The sequence below is a fragment of the Ambystoma mexicanum genome, chromosome 3p (assembly GCF_040938575.1).
Source record: "Ambystoma mexicanum isolate Mex_15411 chromosome 3p, UKY_AmexF1_1, whole genome shotgun sequence".
In the NCBI taxonomy this organism is placed as follows: Eukaryota; Metazoa; Chordata; class Amphibia; order Caudata; family Ambystomatidae; genus Ambystoma; species Ambystoma mexicanum.
Genome location: NC_090925.1, coordinates 445,123,918 through 445,145,832, shown reverse-complemented (window position 1 = coordinate 445,145,832; position 21,915 = coordinate 445,123,918).

Below are 21,915 nucleotides of genomic sequence, written 5' to 3'. Positions count from 1 at the left end.
GATGCTACAGAATACTGGATTGATGGGCATAGATGCTCACCTAATCTACACCTGTAGTAAATTAGACTATGGAAACAGTGGCCTTCCATCTCTTTCAAAATGCAGTCCAGTTGACAATACCAATTCCATGTTCATAGGTTAAAGTTATTGCATTTGGACCAGCAGATGGAGTGATTTTGTTCATAGATATCACTAGGTTCCCAGTAGCAGCATACACCCAACAGAATATCCCCAGCATTTAACAACATCCCACTAGTCTGTTGATCATGGCAAATCTCTTATCTCAAGTACTACTTATACTCAACAAGTTAGAACAAGATTTTGGTTCATATACTTCCAACTTAAACAACACGAATGAGTGACATCAGAATTGTGTCCATGGATACGAACATGCTAACAAACTATATTACAAGGATGAAAGCCCTCTCCCTCCTGAAACCTCAGAACACAGATAGTGCACTAAGTACCAAAAACCCATTTAATACCAGAGGAAGTAAATTAACTCAATGTGAATGGGGCGAAAGGTATATCATAGCTCTCAATCGGCAGGCGGAAAATGTTGCCTTAGCATATTGACTCAAAAAGGTTTGCATTGCAGAATTTCTGGGGTCTGCTCAGATGATGAAGGGAGATTTCATGGTCAAGCTACACGGGCAGACACAGGATTCATTCTAGTATCGGAATAGGCCTCCACAATGGATACAACATCATTCTTAAAATACCTGAATAGGATCCTGATAGGCCCTGATTCATCAAATTATTTGCGTGTAAAACAGGGATTTGAATGCCATTCTGCCCGCAAATCCCAGTTTGACAAATGGAGATTTGCGGGCAGAATGGCACGCAAATCCATTTTATACGAAATAATTCCATGAATCGGGGCCAGAATCAATACATACATCAATCGCGGTATGTGTGGAGTGGAAACTAGTCGAAGACCCATTCTTCGACATCCTGGGTAAACCTCATTTATGCCACAACAGAGAACGAGGCATTGTCAGAGGAATACTCCAAGACAATGGCATTAAAGAACCTTGATGAATATTACACCCAGCCACAAAAGACTTTATAGTCACCTCTGGTGTATTTGCCAAGCTCAAATGAATTGATTACTTACTCACATCAAAAACGCTTCTGCAAAATGTCACAACCTGTGATATATTAGCTTCAGGTGTATCTGAACACTCTCTTGATTCAGCTAGAATTTGTGCTAAATAGACGTCCATTTACAATTTGGAATGAGCAAAGGTCTATGCTGAGAACCCCAAGAAAAGGGGATGCTGTGACAGATTATTTAGGAGTATCTGGAAAGAAATATAGCCACAGTTGCACATGCACATACCCATGGTGGAATACCCCTAATGCAAATATTACAGCTATTGTGATTCAACACTGTCAAACAAAGGCAACTGGAGAAGGAGAGCAAACCACTCGCACAAAAAATATCCTAGAGCCATCAAAATGCCCCCTAAAGGAACGGACTTAAGCCAAATATGACCAATACAACAATCTCATGAAAAAACATCAGCATTCACTATATTCTGTCTCAAACAGAGAGACTTGGAGCAAGGAGAAAAAGCAGGCAGGTTACTAGTAAATCATCTGCATCGAAAGGAATACGCAACAGGTATTCTGTTGCTTAAAAAATCACAAACTTAAGTAAATTACCAATTTATATAATATTAGCAAAGAATTTAAAAGATTCTACCAAACTTTGTACGCGTAGTGGTCAAAGACTACATCAAGAGCAACATGTGATCCTTCTTGGAATGTCTACAACTCCTGAGCTCAAAGGATGAAAACTGGGAGATTTTTGAAGCCCCGATAACAGAGGAAGAAATATGAATAGCCATAAAATCATTGTCCACAGGCAGTACATCCAGTCTTGTTGGGTTGCCAGATGAATTTGATAAAATCCGTAAAATACAAATCCCCTTATTTTAATTGATATTGGTCTTTTATTTTTATCTTGCGCATACACACGTGTTTAAAACAATTCTTTCTAGAAACAATAACAAGGCAACTGATTAGACCAGAATTCAATCAAATGTGTGTAAAGTTAATACCAACACCAAGTAGAGACAACATAAAGTGTAAGAACTTTAGGCCTATGCCCCCCCTAAACTCAATTGTGAACAATTTAGCAGAGATACTTGTAAACATAATGATTACAGATATATCTCTTAGGTGATACATGTCTCTGTGATTAATTGAGTCCTGCCCTGCAGGAGTACAAGGATGAGTAGAGATTAAAATGCTAACTCAGTCCTCACACATTCAAAAAGGTAAAACAGGCACAATCAAGAGATACATCTCCTTCACCTTTTGTGGTAATGTGGGCCAAGGGAAGGCTATACTCTCGAGAGTGAAGTGAATGTAATGCAGAATCAACCCAAACAGCATATGTATAACAGTCCAAAATAAAGGAATGTCCAATCAAGGTTCTATAAAAATGTACAATTTAATCAAACACACCTAGTAGAGTAATAACTATCTACAAAACACTGTAAAACCCACCGTGTAGAAAGAACACAGAATATGCGACGATAGAATAGATTCAGCATTCTGGGTAATGAGACAGGGGAGAAAAGGGACTCAAAAACCACATTGTTCAAAGGATACATTCTTGAGTTTGCAAAAGAGAATAAAATGACCAATCCACATTTTAAGGCGGAAATATGGACCATGCGGGCAGATACTAGTCAATAATACCTTTGCAAAGGTTTTGGTGGTCAAAAGGCATTGAAACATGCTTCTAAGTGTCGATCGTGGATTTGTCTAATGTCAAGGATGCAGCAGCCATGTTGGTCCAGAGATAAGCTTGCACTGAGTTCATGTTTAATAGAACATAGCTTCAGTCTCAAAGAGTCCACTCGAGCTGCGCTGATCGGGCGGTCCCCATGTTTGGTCTTCACTCGAGGATCAATGGCAAACTAGCTGATAACAGGAGGCGCAGGCAAGTCGATTCAAGTCAGAGGCTCAGAGGTCACTGCTCACGGGTCATCAGTCTACCGATTTACAGGAGCTGGAATGAAGAAGCTCATGCTTCGAATTGTGACTCAAGCAAAGCAAGGCAGCAGTGCTTCATTGGTTCGAGCTGAGGCAAAGATGCACTTCAGCTGGTATGGTGTAGCAGCCAACAGAGTCAAACAGAAAAATGGCGGTTCATGGACAAATTAACACTAAAGGCAGTGTCAAAGGGTCCTGGTCATTTACCAGGTGTCAAACATGTTTTAATCACTGGTCGCAGAGGATTCATGTCAAAATCAGGGATCTCAGGTTTACTGGAATAAAGGTGTTGTAAATCCCACTCCAGGGTCTCTAGGGTTAAGGTCAGTCCTTCCTCCGGCTACCAAACAAGGGGGCAAGGCTGGCCCACACCTTCAGTTTTCCTGCAACAAAGGATGATTTAAAGAAGTGGTGTGAGAGCCCTCCATTTAAAGGCAAAAGCCAACAGGTGATTGGTCTAAAGCAAGGAGTGGACTTTGCCTTCTGACATCACATGCAAAGTGCTTTGTGCTACAGAAAGTGGAGGGGACAGGGGACAGGAAGGTGAGAGAGAGGAAAATAAAAACAAAATGGCATAATCTTCCCCAAACTGTACATATATCTACCTGACTATACTAACCCAGCCCCTTCCCCTCTCAATACAATTAAAGGTCTTTAGAAATGCAGCACCCTTGTGTTAGGCCAGCCCTTTGTGAATGGGTGTGCCCTTTGATATCTGTTCCCAGTCCATCTTCCTATGAAGTGACTGTCTTCGTAGAAAGGGTGCTACATGCCCTTAGAAAGGAACACAGAGAAGCAAACCCCCCAAGGTTACAGTGCTGCCTTAAAGATTCTATTGGGGTGTCACACATCAGACCAGGACTCTTGATACTGGCCCAGGCTGCAGCGCACAATTAAAACACTTTTACTTTATTTACTAAGAATTCAGATTGAGATGGAACCCAACCCGTCTCACACGCCCTGTTACAAATACCCCGGGCCACAATGGACCATGAACCAGGCCGGTGGATAGTAATACAATATTTATTTATTTGAAAATTCAAAGGAAATCACATACATTTAATATTGGGCAGCAATCACCAGTGGGGTGATAATTACACGGTAAGATGATAGAATGGACTTAGACCTTTTCATGTAAGATAAACACTACACACTTGAAAGAAAGCAAAATTTACTTTTGAGTGGATTTTTAAATGGTATCACAGTTAATAATTCCCCTGCAACACTCCCTCAAACCCCTATTAATCAAACTGTGCATGGATAGGGAGATGTAGCAAGGAGTCATGTACACTATGCAAAAATCAGAACTAAAATCTGACTTATTGGTATTGATGGGATTACTTATAGGGTGGAACAAATGGCAAGGTATGAACATGGGATATGCTATGTTTTGCTAAGGGATGGGGTGTTACTTACAATAAGTACTTGAATTTGGAATTTTGGACCGCCAACCAGTTCAGTCCTTTGTCTCTCTGAGCCTCCACCTTTTATAAGGCGGATGACATCACAGGATTTACTATGGGGGCAGACTTTTGGATTGACCTGCCTCTAACAACTGGATTGGTCAGCAGTGGCTGTTACCGCCTTCCTGTAAGCCAGTTGGACTTCAGGGACATGACATCATTTTTATGTTGTGTGCTTACAATGACCATGGCCCTCTCACAGTTATGTTTGCCAAAATCAGTTATGACAACAGTTGTGGAACTTTTGAAAATCACATAGGCAGATTCCATATTTCACACTGAACCTGTCATTCCAATTCCCAAGTTTGAATGATGTTGTTTAGTCGTTCTAATAATCTTTTAAAATTTCTAGTGGGAACCACTTCACCTAATATTCTACAATGTTATATATGTCTACCGATTACCACAGAGATAACTTTGTCTTCCAAATAAGGGCATTCTTGACAACCCACAGCCAAATGTCAGGCTATAGCCAGCCTGAGTCCAGCGTTGCCATGGAGTTGCCTTAGAAGCTCTTCAGTTTGAGTTGAGGGGAGGTGCTACCAGAAAGTCACACCTATGTGTTAGGAAATCCCTTGTCCAAGGCTGGAGCACTGCCGCATTGTCAGATTATCACAGAGCATGTTTGCACTACCGATTATCACAGAGCATGTTTGCATTGCATTTCAAAGTTGCACCAAGATTACATTTCCCATGATTTACATTTCCCTGCCGTTTGCGTCCACCACATGCTAGGGAAAGCTCCAATGTCTTATTTTAATGCCATAAAAATAACATTTGAACTGTTAAAATGTTGCATTACTGCATTTTTCAGTAGCAGAAATAAAAGTCTTAAAGTTTATTAAATAAGAACAGTCTTTTGCCCCAAATGGGCTAACTGTGTCTTCCAAATAAGGGCATTCTTGACAACCCAGAGCCAAATGTCAGGCTCTAGCCAGCCTGAGTCCAGCGTGCCATGGAGTTGCCTTAGAAGCTCTTCAGTTTGAGTTGAGCGGAGGTGCTACCAGAAAGTCACACCTATGTGTTCTGGAAATCCCTTGTCCAATGCTGGAGCACTGCCGCATTTTCTGACAAAGGTGCGAGATCCTCCATCCTTGCCTATTCATATGCCCCAGGGGCTGTCCACTTAAAGGAAGGTAGATCCTGTTCCCAGGAAACAAGATCCTTTGAAGCCAGGGCCTGTAAATGTAGCTCTGCTGCCCCCACAGGAAATATATTTATTTATTTATTGTTCTTTCCGGATCCAGAAAGAAAGTCTGTTGGAATTAATTATCTTATATATGCTTTAAAATAAACCCCCATCACATTTCTATGCAAGGACAGGGCCCTAATTGAACATTTCACTTATAAACCGAAATGTTCTTGTTTGTAAAAAGCCCATTTTACACGTGGTTAATTTTCCTTGCCTGTCACTTTACATTGCATCCTTCCTCGCATCCATTTCCTGAACTTTTCCAAAGCCCCAGTCATGTTGCTAAGGCACAGGCATCTGTTCAAATAAAAGGTCCTTTGAAACTTACATGAGCAAGGAGAGAGAGAGGGCTTTTTGTGAAGAGTTTAGCTGTGATATTTTGTTCCAAAAGTAAAGTGTTTTTTCGTACGACTGAAGTGAAGTTCTTTGTTATTTCACAGATCTTGCATGGCACAGCCTGTCATTAAATGAGAAATGCCCCCTTTTTGCTGGAGCACAACCTGAATATGGATGGACCTAGCAGAACTGTGTACTGTTGAAAAGGTGGAAAAGAGCATCCTGGGCGCAGTCATTTTAAAATCAGAATAGTTTCTTTTTCAGTGAAAGGTTTTGAGCTGGCAGCAAACAACATTGCTTTTGACTTCTTTCCTCTGGTGCAAATGAAGAGAATACTGGCAGCAATTCTCGGGGTGTTCTGTGTGTCATCTTGCACCATGTGTGGCTCTTAAAACAGCGCAGCCATTATTTTGGTGACTGCGACTTGCCGTTTTAATGCAAGGCGTTCGTGCTCAGCAATTCTGCTGATGACTGCTGAGATGTGGTTTGGTGATGTAGTGGAGTTCTGCTGGGTGGATACATGTACCCCACAGCTGCCAGGAGGCAGTGGAAGTCTTTTCTGTAATTAATACATGCAACCCTTTCACAGCGGAACTTGTCTCACAGGCCTGAGAAAGGTTTGCTATCAATTTAGTTTGACTGGGATAGCTCTGAGAGATGCTGCCAACCATACCCTAACTCAGATATGGCATGTATATACAATTTACTCTGCGTTTCTGGAATATGTGAGTGCATGTCCCTTAAATGCCGCCCCTGCACATCAGAGACTTGGTTGTCATTGCAGCTGTCAAGTGGGCACCTGTGACATCTGAACCTGGTCTGTGCTACTGTTAGAGCTGGTGTTGCGAATCAGGATACTGATGAAGCAGGGCACAAGAACACATATGCTTTTGGCATGGAGCTTATGAAAGGGGAATCGGATTAGCAGATTTTCTTTTCAGAGATGGAATTAAAAACATCAGGCCTTTCACACCTTTGCCATATGGCAATTCATCACAGTCTCACAATCTGGATTTGTTCTAAGCAGACTGGCAACGGAAAATGTACAATTGCATATTTTATGACAGGAGAGGCACTCTAGTCGATCCAAATGTGACCACTCGCTAGACACCACAAAGGCATTCAATAGGGTTGAAAGGCAATATCCTTTTAAGAAAAGTACAAATACAGACTGGGAAAGGACCTTTCTCCAGGGCAACAATCTTCTATACTTCACCAGCAGCCAAAATGTCAATGGACTCATTTCAGACTCCCTTGACATTTCCCACAGAACCCACAGAACCTGTTAGGTATGCCACTGTTCCCACTTTTGTTTATTTTAGCAGTAGAACTGCTAGCGATAGAAATTAGTGAACATCAGGGCATAGACATTGGTAGTATAGCTCAGTGGCAACACACTCATTTTGGAAGCAAGACGGCACTGAACAACACAGGTTCGAATCCCATGTCCACGCTTATAACCCTCTTCACTATTAAGCGGTTATGAAAAACAATTATAAATTATAAATGGTATTAAACATGTAGGAGGGAACATCAAACTACTCTTATATGCTAATGATGAAATGCTCACTCTTAGTATCCACACAACATCCATCAAAAATACTATTAATTTAATCACAGAATTCTACTTTCTGGCTACAAAACAAACTGGAAGAAATGGGAGGCACTCATGTATATGACATGGGATTCAAATGGACCCACAGGAACCTAACACACTTAGGTATTATAATAATGACAAGATTGAAGGACATAGTAACAGAAAATGATCTCCAACTATGGGAAGGCATAGATTTGGATGTATGCAAATGTTCTTCCCTCAGTGTCTGCAATGCATAAACTCATAAGCATGTTCAGTATGCCACCATTACACCTAAAAGATCTTCTCAGTTAATCTTAGACTAAGATGTGATCTACTTCCTGTGGCGATGGAACAAAACACAAACAAACAGAAAGAATGTGCAAGCAACTACACTCTCAGGTGGCTATGGCTTCCGACTCGATTTCCTAGCCTCCCAACTACAATACAAATTTCAATTAGAGGTATCCAATCCAGACCAATCCACCTAGTCCTGAATAGAAAAACGTCTTACTAAAAGAGCTATGTGGTCCTAGCAAAATCCTTAAAATAACATCCTCTAAGATAGCACATCCAATTTTAAGGACCAATTCCCTGACCTGGGAGAGAATTCATAAAGCAGCCAACATGCATTTCTACATAAAGGGTACTCATTATGGTTCAATTACTCTTTTTAGATAGATGCAAAAACATTATAATGGAAAACATTGGCAGATTATGGCTTTAACATATTAAAGGATATACATGAATCACAAGAACACACACTAGTATTTTAAGATTGAATGACACATTTCTCGTTAGCACCTTCAGTGATTTGGAAATGTATCCAATTATATCACCGGTCCTAAGAGAATGCACAGAGTGGTCTTTCTAAATCATACGGTCATACCACTGCCACACACGAGTGCCCGCAGGGGCTGACAGACAGGTCGGGACCAGGAAGTGCATCACCAGGAGAACGGGTAAGTGTGTGGGTGCATGTGTGTTGGTGTGTGTGTTGTGTGTATGCATGAGTTTTCATTTGGGATGGTTAGGGGAAGGGCGCTGGTTTCTGAGAGATGGGTGTTTGTGGCTGCGTGTGAGTTGGTGTGTGTACTGTGTTTTGGTTTGGGGGAGTAGGTGGTGGGGTGGGGAGGAACTATGGGGGTCTGAGGGTCTGAAACCCCCTAAATATTTTTAAAAAAGGAAGCCACAAGGTCTCAAGAGAAAAATACCTTTACAATGACGGTTTTCCAATCAAAAGAAAATCTACCACTCCGGCATGTCACAAGAAAACCACCATCCCCCCTAAAAACCCCTGATCAATCTCAAGCCCTGGACCTAAAAATAGGGGGACAATGTAAAAGAAAGTCTGCCCCACCATTGATTACTCAAAAAGGGGTGGTAGAGCAGGGACAAATGCTGCGTCCTAACCGTCGCCTGCTCTCGGACCTTCCCTGTCTCCTTAAATACCCCCAATGTCACTCTATGTGTAGGCCAGCTCGCTGGCCTGGCAGTGCCCAAAATCACCCCGGGGGAAATGCTTGTGCAATCCCCCCGCTGCCCCCCTTTGGGCTTACAGCACAAAAATACCCATACTCGCTTTTAAGTGGAATAGGTTGCTTTAATGTGACAGGCCACAGACCACAAAAACCGCTAACCTGGCTCCCTGGCCTCACAGACTAACATATCCATTCCATTTTAACAAATTGCCAAACAATGACATAAATAAACAATTTTGATTCCCCCACAATTAAATAAATAGACCATTTAGAAATTGTCCCATCCTATCCCTTGCACCCTCTCCTCCCCTTAAATTCCTCTAAACCTTCATTCCTGCTTACTCTCATCTTCTCCCTGACACCACGCCCCTCCTTCTGCAATACCTCTTCCCCCTCTTTGTACCCGGAGGGTAGCCCATTCGTGCAAACCACACCACCCCCCTCCTTTACCGCACAGGTACCCCATTGTGCTTCCCCCATCTCTCCTCCAAAGTGCCTGGCACCAGAAAAAACCTCCCTGAGGTGTTCTGTCTGCCCCATTTCTTCATTACCCACCTTTTCTTCTACCACTAATTCTTCACTGTATCCCACACTGCCAATCTCACATCCTCCAGGATTAGAATAACAGATTTTCTCACAGAAGGAAGGTCTTTCCTCCCAGCAGGAAATCACACACAAGCTCTAAGTATGGGGTAGGAAAGAATTTGGTATACAGAGGCATGAGAAACAATGACCAGCTGCAACTAAGGAAATGTGAGGTGTGAAGACAGTCGTAAATGGCCACTGCCAAGAGCAAGCAGGGAGGAGACTGCTCCTGGACTGCAGGGAGACAAAAAGAGGCAGACCCAAACAAGCATCAGTGGCAGAACATTAACAAAGAACATTAACAAAGAACATTTTTTTTAAAAAACGTATAACTTGCCAGTCAAAATTGTGAAAAATATTAAAGTAACAGATTTGTGAATCTAAATTTTGGCTGCACTTTTCAAGAGGCGGCAAAATCATGTGACATTTCTGGGAAAGAAACAGCAAGAAATGTGATTTTACGCAAAATGTCTTTCTGCTTGAAGTATGGAACTTTATACACTTATACCCATGTTACACACGCACACTTGTAAAAATTTGTTTAAGAATTGGACATTGTGTTCCTAATGAAATGGGCAAAATTCTGTGCAAAGAGGAGACAAGATCCCACAGCTACAGGGTTTTGAGGAGTAGCTGCTATGGAAAATATGTTATCTGTATATATTATTGTTATAGAGGTTGCACATGTGTAAATATGGATTGTGCCAAAAGTAGATTTTGTGTTCCAGGGGCTAGGGGTGGATTCTCAGCCTCATAAAAGCACACCATAAAGGTGACACTCGGTTTCTTTCCTCCTATCAAGGCAGAGAGTAGACTCTGACCCAATGACCTGTCAAAAGGGGCAAGCTTAGGCTAAACCAACACACACACACCCTTTATGACATCTGTTTATAGCATAAATAGACACAGCTCACCACATAAAAGAACAGATATATTCACTCACTATCCTGTTGCTCGCGGAGCACCCTGCTGCTGAACTCTACATCTTCATTGCCCAAGACTCCAGAAACTTGGCAAAGCAGAAACCCATTGCATAGCTGAACCAATATCAGCTAGGCCTCAAATTCCAGAACCAGAACCCCACAAACCTAAGGGAAAGCATCACATACAGCTGGGCTGTGCTGTACTGCTTGCCTGCAGAAAATAATTATCATCAGGACCAAGAAAGGCAGATCCAATCCAGTCCTGTGCCGTGCTGTGACCAGAGGGTCTTGCAGATCCAGTCCAGACCTATGCCGTGCTGTGACCAGAGCACCTTGCTGATCCTAACCAGTCCAATGTGCCCAGCCGTCTGTCTTAAACCAGATACAATCCCCTGACCAGAATCCTGACGGTTCCATTTTAATACATATCCAGTTAGTATCTATAGAAAGAATTGTGTCACTGGCATATGTACTTTGCATAGTCTACCACTATCTTAAACCCATCCTAGCTTATATTCAGAACTTGTGTTGTTAGGAGTATTTTTGAATTGTCTGACCTCTCTATCCTACCATCCTATCTTTCCTCTAGTTCTGTTAAAACTAGCTGTGCACTGATCTTTCTCATCTGAAGTGGGCGAGTTTCCTCCACAGGCAGTCATTCTGATCAAGTGGCTGTGTTCATGTGTGGTATTAATTTTGTTCATAGTCATCCCTAATGTAAGAAATCTTTTTGTCATTTTAAAAGTGCATTCTTTTTTCCATTCTTGCGCCTATTTCGAAAAAAAGACCTCCACTAAAACGTTCATAACTCCCTCAGATGTTGTGCTAGAAACAAAATTTCAACTTTTGTTTGTAACTAACATTGACAGCTTGTAATCACATTCCAAATAAATACGGTTGATGTGCAGTGAAAAGTTTGCCATGAAATTTCATTTTGGGAACATTCTTATATGTGTAAAACAGCTTTTAAGTGCTTCCGACTTGAATTTTAAGATTTCAAATTGTTTCTTGGTATTAAATCATTGCTTGTGTTTATGTGCAACTATCCAAAGTGGCTCCCATAAGCGTTTATAACAATATTGGCAATTTTTACCATATTTAGTGTTTTTACCCAGTCCATTCTAAGGATAACTTTAAAAGCCATTCTCACAGCTTGACAGTCAATTCCGTTTTTCTCTTGTGTTTGCTGGGGGAAAGTGGGATTGATATTCTGCTGAATTCTGCCTTTCCTGAATACCTGCTATCTCCTCTTATCTCTTTACATTGCCTTTTGGAGGGTTGGGGGTTGGGCAGGGGGAACCTTTAACCACAGTGCTATTCTATCTGAAACCACACACAAGTATTATTTTCTGTACTGAATTGTTTGCTCATTGTTACTCCTTGTGTATTAAAGAGATCATTCAGTGTTACGTCACCCCATTGGTGATTGTTGTGTACATATTGTGATAGCATATTAAATACATAAATAAATCTGTACCTTTGCAAAACAGCCTTATTCCTGGTTCAGTGTGACCGTGGGGGTTCCTGGAGAAGGGCGTGATGTGAGTAGTAAATCGTTCAGAATAAAGAACTTTTAGACAAAAATAAATAAGGAATTCAGTTGTGCACTACATAATAGGCGTTGACTTGGGTGTGTGCTGGATTGAAATCACTTACAGCTTGGGGGCTCGTTGCGAGATACTGAATTAGATATACCACTTGTGACAGTCTAACATAGCATGCTAACTGACAGGGTACATACACCCTGTTGGGCTACCATACTGTGCTATACTGTCAACACATCCTTCAATAGAAATACTCAAAGGAATTGGGCCTGTCTTGCAAAAGTAAAGTAACCCTGAGATAAGTCAGAAGGAAATTAATGTTTCCGGAATGGCGACCCCAGTGGAATACAATATTGCAAAAGAACACTTACTGCACAAATTGTTTGTCAGGGGTGAATGGGTAATACAGGATGAGAATGTTTGGCTGCAGGAAATCAAACAACAAGTCACTGCCATAGAATTAGATACTTGGCAGGACCAAGGTCCATTACACCAGGCACTTAGTGAATTCTATATGGCCCCAAAAGTAAAAGAAGAGCAATGTAACATTGCCAAAATAGTGGCTTACCTACAGCTCCCTATTGGAGTAGTACAGAAAAAATATGCCGAAAATCTAGATCTGGCAAAGAGGCAATTACAATCCCTAGAGAAAACCCAAACTGATTTGGACTCTGCAGAGCAAAGGCTACAAAAGAGCCAAGAATCAGAGAGAGAAACCAGTCAGTACCTGACATAGGTAAAAGAAGATCTGGATCTCCTGCAGCAAGAGAAGGTAGAGCAAGATACCAAATTACTGACACTGCAAAAAGTGTGCCTAGAAAGGTTGGATTCTCTACAACAGATCCAACATAAGCTGGAGCAGCACTTAAATTATAATAGAGTCTGCACAGGGCAGATAGTTGCCTTAGAAAATCAGATTGATGAACTAAAGGAGGACAATAATACATTAATAGTGAAGGATCTCCACACTGAAAAATATTTTGTGCTGATCTTTCTCATCTGAAGAAGTCGAGTTTCCTCAGCAGGCAGTCATTCTGATCAAGTGGCTGTGTTCCTGTTTGGTATGCGTTTTGTTCATAGTCATCCCTAGTGTAAGAAATCTTTTTGTCATTTTAAAAGTGCATTCTGTTTTCCATTCTTGCAAATATTTTGAAAAAACTACCTCCACTAAAACATCCATAACTCCCTCAGTATTTGTGCTAGAAACAAAATGCAACTTCGGCTTGTAGCTAACATCCACAGCTTTAAATCGTATTTCAAATCAATAAGGTTCTCACGTTATTGCGAACATCGCGCAGTGAAAAGTTTGCCGTGAAATTTCGTTTTGGGAAAATTCTTACAAGTGTAAAACAGCTTTTAAGTGCTTCCGACTTGAATTTTAAGATTTAAAATTGTTTCTTGGTATTAAATCATTGCTTTTGTTTATGTGCAACTATCCAAAGCAGCTCCCATAAGAATTTATAACAATTTTAGCAAATTTGACCATATTTTGGGGGTAATTCATAGAAATCAGTGCACAAGTGGTGCACGCGGCTGGCGCACAGGGTGCACGTGCGGCAGTCTGCGCCAGCCGCTTGCGCCAAAACCCATTTCAGCACACAGCGTATTCATGGATTTCAAGATCCATAACCAGACGTGATGCATAGTGGCGCAGCGACCCTGCAGCAGCGCCAGTTACGCACCCAACACCACCCCTTGCGCCATGAACAGCGCACAAATCAAGTACATGGCACAAAGGCCAGTAGACCAGCATACAACTCCCCAACCACGAAAACGCATGGACAACTCCCCGTGCACGCCCCAGAATACACGTACCCCGCTTGCACCAGCAAAAACACGTGTATAACTCCCCACGCACCCCTCTGAATACATGTACCCCACTTGCGCCAGCGAAAACGTATGTAAAACTCCCCGCGCATGCCCCAGAATATATGTACCATGTTCGTACCAGGTAAATTGCATAGAAAAAGCAACCCCCCTATGGTGTGGCCTGCCTGTGAGCCATGCCCAGGGTGGATCGGGTGCCTGCGTTTATTTGGGGGGTGTGCGGGAAGTTTCACATGTGATAGGCCTTGTGTGAGCGGGGTACGTGTATTTGGAGGGTGTGCGGGAAGTTTCACACACGATAGGCCATGTGTGAGCGGGGTACGTGTATTTGGGGGGGTGCGCAGGACGTTTCACACGCGATAGGCCTTGTGTGAGCGGGCTACGTGTATTTGGAGGTGTGTGGGAAGTTTCATACCTGATAGGCTTTGTTAGAGTGGGGTACATGTATTTGGGGGAGTGCACAGGAATTTTCACACTCGATAGGCCTTGTGCGAGCGGGGTATGTGTATTTGGGGGGGGCGTGGGAAGTTTCACACGCGATAGGCCTTGTGTGAGCTGGGTACGTGTATTTGGGGGGTGCGCGGGAAGTTTCACATGCGATAGGCCCTATGCAAGCGGGGTACGTATATTACTGGGGTGCCTGGGGAGTTTTACATGCATTTTCGCTAGTGCGAGAGGGGTACATGTGTTCTGAGGGGTGCGCAGGCAGTTTCACACGTGATACTCCATGCGAGAGCAGGGTACGTGTATTACTCGGGTGCGCAGGGAGTTTTACATGCATGCGGGGCAAGTCCTACGGCTCACTAGTTGATTTCCTGGGCCAGGGCATCATCAAACTCCTGTTCAACGTCCTGGAGGCGGGCCAGCTCCCTGGCCCCGAGGTCTCGCAGAGATAAAGCCATGTCCACCTCCAACTCCCTGCGAATTCCCTCGAGGCACTCAGCCCGCCTCAGTGCCCTGCGCATGGAGTTCACCGCCCTGACCATAGTGAGCCGTGCCTCCTCCGCCCGCCGCCGCTCCACATCTGTCCGCTGGCCCAACCGCTGCCACACGGAAGACACTCCCATTCCAGGGTCCTCCTGCCCTCTGGCTGATGCCTGCCCCTCTGATGTTGATGGCCCCGAGCCATGATGCCTCACACGTTGGGCCTGCCGCTGCCTCTGACGCAACTGCCTCTGCCAGCACAACGGCATCTCGGCTGATGGAATCCACTGACGTCATCGTGCACGTGCCCTGCCCGATGATGCCGGCACATCCTCCATCTGCTGGGGTCGATTTGCTGCGGTGTCCACCCCTGCTGGACCTCCGACTCCCGACTGTGGCAGGGATGGGATCTCCACCGAGCTGTCTGCGTTGGTCGGAGCAGGTTCACAGGGGACCCTGGTGGCATCTGGGTCAGAAGACGGCATGGAGAACGACTGGCGCATAGTCTGCACAGACTAGGAGCGGGCCGCCAGAGTGCCCGACACATGTATGAAACCCCCGACCATGGCCCTTCCCAACTGGGCCACGTTGGCACGCAGCTCTTCGTGATGACATGCGTGCTCCCACCAGGAAGCATGCACGTCATCACAAATGTCACACATGCGCAACACGACACCAATCAGGACGGTCTCCATATGGTCATGAGTCCCCTCGTCGGCAGGTAGAGGAGTGTCAGATGACGTGGACCTCCCCCCTACCTGCGGACGGGCCTGGGATGGGGCATCCCTACTGGTGCATGGTGGTGCAATCGCAGTGTCAGGGACAGTGACATGCACAGGCCAATCCATGGCGACCAGTGCTGCCTCCTGGCCCTGCCACTGGACTGCACCACTTGCAACAGTGGTACCACCCCAACCAGGCCCCATGTGTGGCTCAGTAGCGGCCTCCTCCTCCTCTGTGCAAACCATCAACCTGGATGGCTCCACACCGTCTTCCGCCGTTGCAAGCCCCTGTGGGGGCTCACCCACCCCTTCCGCTGCAGCCAGTCCCCTCGCTCCCAGATGATGGTAATTCCTGGGAGGTTGACTGGGCCTTGCATCACCGGCTGGTGGAGGCATCCCCGCCGCTTTGCTCCACAGCGTAGTCTCTGCCCTCTTCTTCACTCGCCACTGTTGAGTGGGAGACATAGAACACAAGCATCAGGGTACTGTACAATAGTCCCCTTGACAGGAAGCAATAGCACATGAGTGGAACTGTCAAACGTCACTTCCATCATGTCCCTCCACAACATATGGGTCAGTGCAGGCAACACACATGCAGAAACAGGTATGGCGCATGTGAAGAACATTTGAATACATATACAAGGAACTGTTGAAACATACAATGGTGGTTTGAAACCCACATGCATCATGGGTCATACTGATCACATGCACACACATCACTGTAGTTTCAACCATCTGGCCTCGTACACCCCAGACACAGCAGTGGATACAAGGATGACTAGGCCGCATCAGTGAATCAGAACATTGTCACGGACATGTGTCATGCATCCATGGTGTTTACAAGTCACACACACGCTACTCAGACACATAGACATGTACAACATACATGTCCTTGACAGCAGCACCCATCTCTCACACCCCATCCATGTCCAACAACAGAGACAGGCATGCATTCATGTGTGCATTCCGCATGTTGCTCCGCATGTTGCATTGTAACACATGCACCATCCATGTGGTTCACGCATGACTGGTCTCACATGCAGCACCATGATGTCCCTGCACACACACATCCATACATGGCCGATGTCACATATACAGGCAAGTAGCTGACTACCAGCTCACTGCAACATGCCCTGTTTCACACAACAATGCATGCCACTTAACGCTCAACTCCAGACGGGCCTGCATCCTGAGGATCAGAAGCACTGGGCGAATGCGCTCCAGGACCCTCATCTGCTGGTTGGTAAGCTGGACCTGGCACCCCACTGCATCCTCTGTGTCTAAGAGGTGCCGGGCCTTCTTGAGGGTCCTGGACTTGTAGTCCTCCCAGCGCTTCTGGACGTGTTTCACGTTGCGGGGTGCCACCCCCTCCGCATTGATGGTACCCACTATGTCCATTCAGATCCTCCTCCGTCCTTCCTTGTTGGCGCACAATGGTGTGAAGAGGGTATCATACTGCCCCAGGACTTGCTCCACCAGGATGACAACTTCATCGGAAATGAAGCTAGCAGCCCTCTGCCTCTCTGGCTGGGGGTTGCCACTGGTGCCGGAAGGTGTTTAGTCGGACATGGAAACCCCCGAGGCAGGTGTGGCTGGGCAACTGGGTCCTGGGGCTGGGCTGTGGAGTGATGGAACACCAGTCGGGAGTCTTCTGTTCCAGCAGGGGTGGTCACTGCAACTGGACCCCTGCAGATGGCATATGTGCAGGCACCAAATGGCAGGGCATGGTGACAACAGGCAGGCAGGCAGCAGCAGATGGCTCGCGGGAGGCTGCTCGGGGATCTGGGGGGCAGGAAAATGGCCTTCTGGGCAGGAGAGTGGTCTTCAGTGTGTTGTTGCATGGTCAGCTTGATATGGAGTGATTTGGCATGTGAAAAAACTGCACGTAAGCATGTAATTCGAGGAAAGGCACTTGGCGCGTAAGCGCGTCTGCGACGTTACGTGCCTGGGCATTTCCCTCGTGATGGGTGCATAGTGAATCAGCACGCGAAAAAACTACATGTCCCTGTGTTAATGCGTGTAATCCGAGGAAAGGGCCTAAGTGCGTAAGTGACTTGACGTGCGCGGGCGTTTCCCTCAGCACGGGTTAAAGGTGAGCAGGGCCAGCAGTTCGCTGTATGTGCCTTTTCGTGGAGACCGACGTGTGTGTTGGTACTTCGTCTTGTTTCGCGCACCATCACTACTTCACAGCGGATGAAGGACGTATCTCTTCTTTTGGCAGGGGTATTGGCTACGCGTGTTTTTCATTATCACGCTAGTCAGACGGTGAGTCGCGCACACTATTCTTCCCACTGCGGCCCCCCCTGTGTATCGCATAGCATTTTTGAAGTCATAGTAGCCTGCGTATCCCACGCGTATGCGTTTTTCGTGTTCCTGGGTGCCACCGCGTACTGCTGGAGGTTAATTCCACACACGTGGGCTACCGGGGGTTGCGTGCACTGTTTTACTGCAGTTTTGGGGTGCCTGAGCGTTGCGTGACCCATCACTTTATCACCGGGGTCACATACAGCCTTGCAGGTGCAGGGGTGCTGTTAACATCTTGTATCCCACCCCCTTCACCCCAATTGCCCAGGACAATTGTCGTGTACACCTCCCATTGGCACTACTCCATCTGTGCCGGCACTACTCCATCTGTGCCATCGCTGGGAGGCCACGAAAGGTGAGGGGTGCCTCAGCTGGGCATACTCCACGTGGCGAGCATAGTCATGGACGTGGCTGGGGTGACCAGGGTGGCTGCAGAGGGGGAAGAGGCAGGGGTGTGCAAGCTCGGCACAATGTTGTACCACATGTTGGTGCAGTCATGCCACCACCCCCTGCGGCTCCAGGAGATGCAGTTCTTGCATCTGGCACTGGTGCCCATGTGACCCAGCAGTCCATTTCATCGACTGCCACGGGCCCAAGGGTAGTGGTAGCTGCAGGTGCAGCTGTGGACATCACCACCCAGGCTCAGGGTCTGCCAGCGCAGGCTGCGTTGGCACTTGAAGAGTCCATGGAAGATTTCCAGGAGGTCAGGAGGCACATTGTAGGTGCACGCATGGCTGCCCTGACCGAGGCACGTGTCCCTGGGGCCGGGTGTTGGCAAGTGCAGGGGCAGATGCAGCTGACACCACCCCGGTTGTGAGTCTACCAACCAGGAAAGTCCTGGTCAATGACCCTGGCAGAGCAGAGGTTGCTACGCAGGGTCCATTCCAGGGCGCCCAGCAGTCACTGATGCAAGTCAAGGCTTCACTCCATGTTCCACCTCCCACTCCCTCGGCTCATTCCACCAGCGCCACTGCTCATACTGATCAGGGCGGCATTTTCCAGCCAGGGTCCGGACAAGCATCCAAGAGGAGGAAGGTTGCACATGCAGTACAGGCTGGGACCCCAGACACAGCTATGGCCTCCAGCACATCAAGGAAGAAGCCTTTCTGCAAGCAGGAACTGTACTTCCTTGTGGACTATGTACGGGAACACAACTGTGACATGCTAGTGGGGCCGAATTGTCAAACTACGGCTGCCCGTCGTAATACCCACTGGAAGCAAGTTGCGGATCAATTGAGTGCATTCGGGCATGAGGTGCGCACAGCGCACGAGTGCAAAAAGCATTGGGATGACCTCAAAGGAAGCACTAAGGCGAAGCGTGCCTCTGATTACTACATGACTCTGGTGACTGGCAGTGGGCCACCACCTGAGGAGGAAGACCTCACTTCACACGAGTCACTCGTTTCGGAGTTCATACCAACAGGAATAGTCGAAGGAGTGGGAGAGATGCAGGACTTTGATGCCCCGTCCAGTGAGTGTTGTCGCCTGTTTGTCGAGGACATGTGTGTTTTGCTTGTGTGATGTGTTGTGCTTAACTGCCACTGCATGTCATGTGTACATGGTTCTCATGTTCAAGTCATGCAATGCTTCACTAATGTGTGCCTGCTGTGCAGGATAGTGGACATGTAGAGCAGACGGGGACTGTGCTCACCACCACACTTGCACCCTACTCACATGCTATTCACCCAGCTGCCCCTACAGTCCATGTTCAAGCTCAATGGCCCTTCTGCATGTAGCCTGGGGTGTGTTTCCTCTCAGCACTGGGACTTTGTCATTGCATGACTGACGTGCATGTGTCCTCTGCATGCATGCGGGTACTCCACGTAGGCATGCTCTCTTGCCCCTCCACCACCCCTGCAACCTAATTTCAACATTGCACAGGTGTGCATCATGTTGGCGTACTGCAATTGCCTGTTCAAGACTCCTGTGTACATGCAAACTTCCACCAGCCAACCTGCCAGACACATGCAGTCAGGTACATCCTCTGCACTTCATGCAGGGTGTCTCACTTGGACTGTGCAGATGGCAGATGCTAAGCAGGGGCATGAGTTTCCATTCATGCTCCATGTGTATTCCATACATGCCCCTGTGTGTCCTTGACTGGATGATCATTGTAGTACGTGTCCAGGATGACCTACATTTCTTTGCATTTGAACATCCATTCCATCCCTACTCTGGCTCAGTCCTGCATCACACACATGTTTAGGATGTCACAGTCTGTGCGGGGCACAGGCCTCCCCCCGTTTCATGCCCGCTGTCTCTGTTCAACTTGTGTAGCGGCTTCTGCACACATGGCTGTACTACTGAGGGTTCATCATGTGTCCTGCTTTCTGTCCCATCATCATCTGCTGTGTTGTCAGTTGACACAGATGATGCAATTGATGCTAGCCACCACTGTCTGCCAATACACAGGTCTCTGGTCGCCCTTTCGCTGCCATGAAATGCATCCCTGCGTTTTCACTTGGGGGGGTTTCTTGTAGCCATGCAACACATTGCATGCACATTGCACGTGATGCCTGAACTTGCCCATGCAGTGCCTTCAAGTTAATTGATACACATCATGATGTACTTGTTCATGTAGATAGTGGATAATGTACACATGTTCTGCACTGCATCAACCCACTTCAAAGCTGTGTTACACCGTTCTACTTGCCTAGTCCCTGATGCTATGTCAAAGTGACCTGGCATGCATGCCAGGTTCACATTTGTGTGTGACATGTCTGCTTCATGTGTTGGCTGTCTGTTTGATGTCTATGTGTGTGTGTGTGTGTTATGTGCTTCTGACATGTGTATTAATGTAAATTATTCTCCACTTTCCAGATGATGACGCAATGGAGCCAGAGGATGGTGTTGTAATGCCAGAGAAAGGTTTGCTATCACACCAGCAACCCGGCACAAGTGGGGGTCATGGGGTGGTAGACCACGAGAACCCACATTTATTACAGACCATCTTGTCTGTGGCTGGGAATGAGTCAAGCCCGGATGATCACTCTGACGACAATGTCGAGTTGGATGTGCATCGTGTCCATTCGTCAGGGGTGAGTGATTCTGATGTGGATGCTCCTCTGTCCACGACACCTGCACTGAGGGGCCATATGGTGGTGGGACCTCTGCCTGTGGTGGATTGGGACGCAGGGTCACCCTCCACACCAGTTGCTGATGTGCCTGGGGCATCACATCGATGGGGGAATGTAGTCATGCAGCTGCGGGCGGTGCCAACGCAACAAGGACATCGGCGCCATGGGCCCCGCAGGTGTCAACCCCAGCATTGTGGTGGCCGCACACCACTGGGGTATACTGAGTGGGAGAAAGCCATGGTAGCCAATTCAGAACACCAGGGGGCAGCAATTGATAACATTACTGAGAGCATGGAGCGTGTGGCCCAATCCGTGCTACCCCCAGCTAGGCAGGTGGAACTACAGCAGCGGGCGGCACAGTCCATGGCCCGCTCGCTCAGGCTGGGCATGGCGGTCTCAGACAGGGCACGCTGGGCTGAAATGGTGTCTTTGTGGCAAGCAATTGTTGCTCACGCACAGGCACACAGGGATGCCATGAGTGTTGAGTATGATTCCCTCAGATCTACTCTGGGTGTGCTCTTGATGTCCCAGAGGAAGCGGTCAGAGAAGAGGTTGGAGCAGCTAGAGAGTACCATATCAGCTGAGCTATGTGCTTGCTGGGATGTATACCAGTTGTCCAGCCAGGCCACGCAAGAAGAACTCTGTGTTACACGTGCTACCTTGCAAGAGGAAGCATGAGTATCACGAGAGGTTCTTCATGCTGACCTTCATGTCATTGCCGCACAGAACCAGGCTCACATGTCCCGCAAACTTGCTGCCGACGAGGGGCAAGCTGCGCCTAGGTGTGGTCAGGGTACTGTGCGACGTCAGCCTTTTCAGGAAGAGAGTCATGAGGACGACAAGATATCTCCCACACAGGTCGGGCTGTGCAGGCGTTGAGGCCATGGAGGTTTTTTTTTGTCTCAACATCATTGCATGTGGGTGTTGAGGTGCACTCTGTACCTCCCCCCTC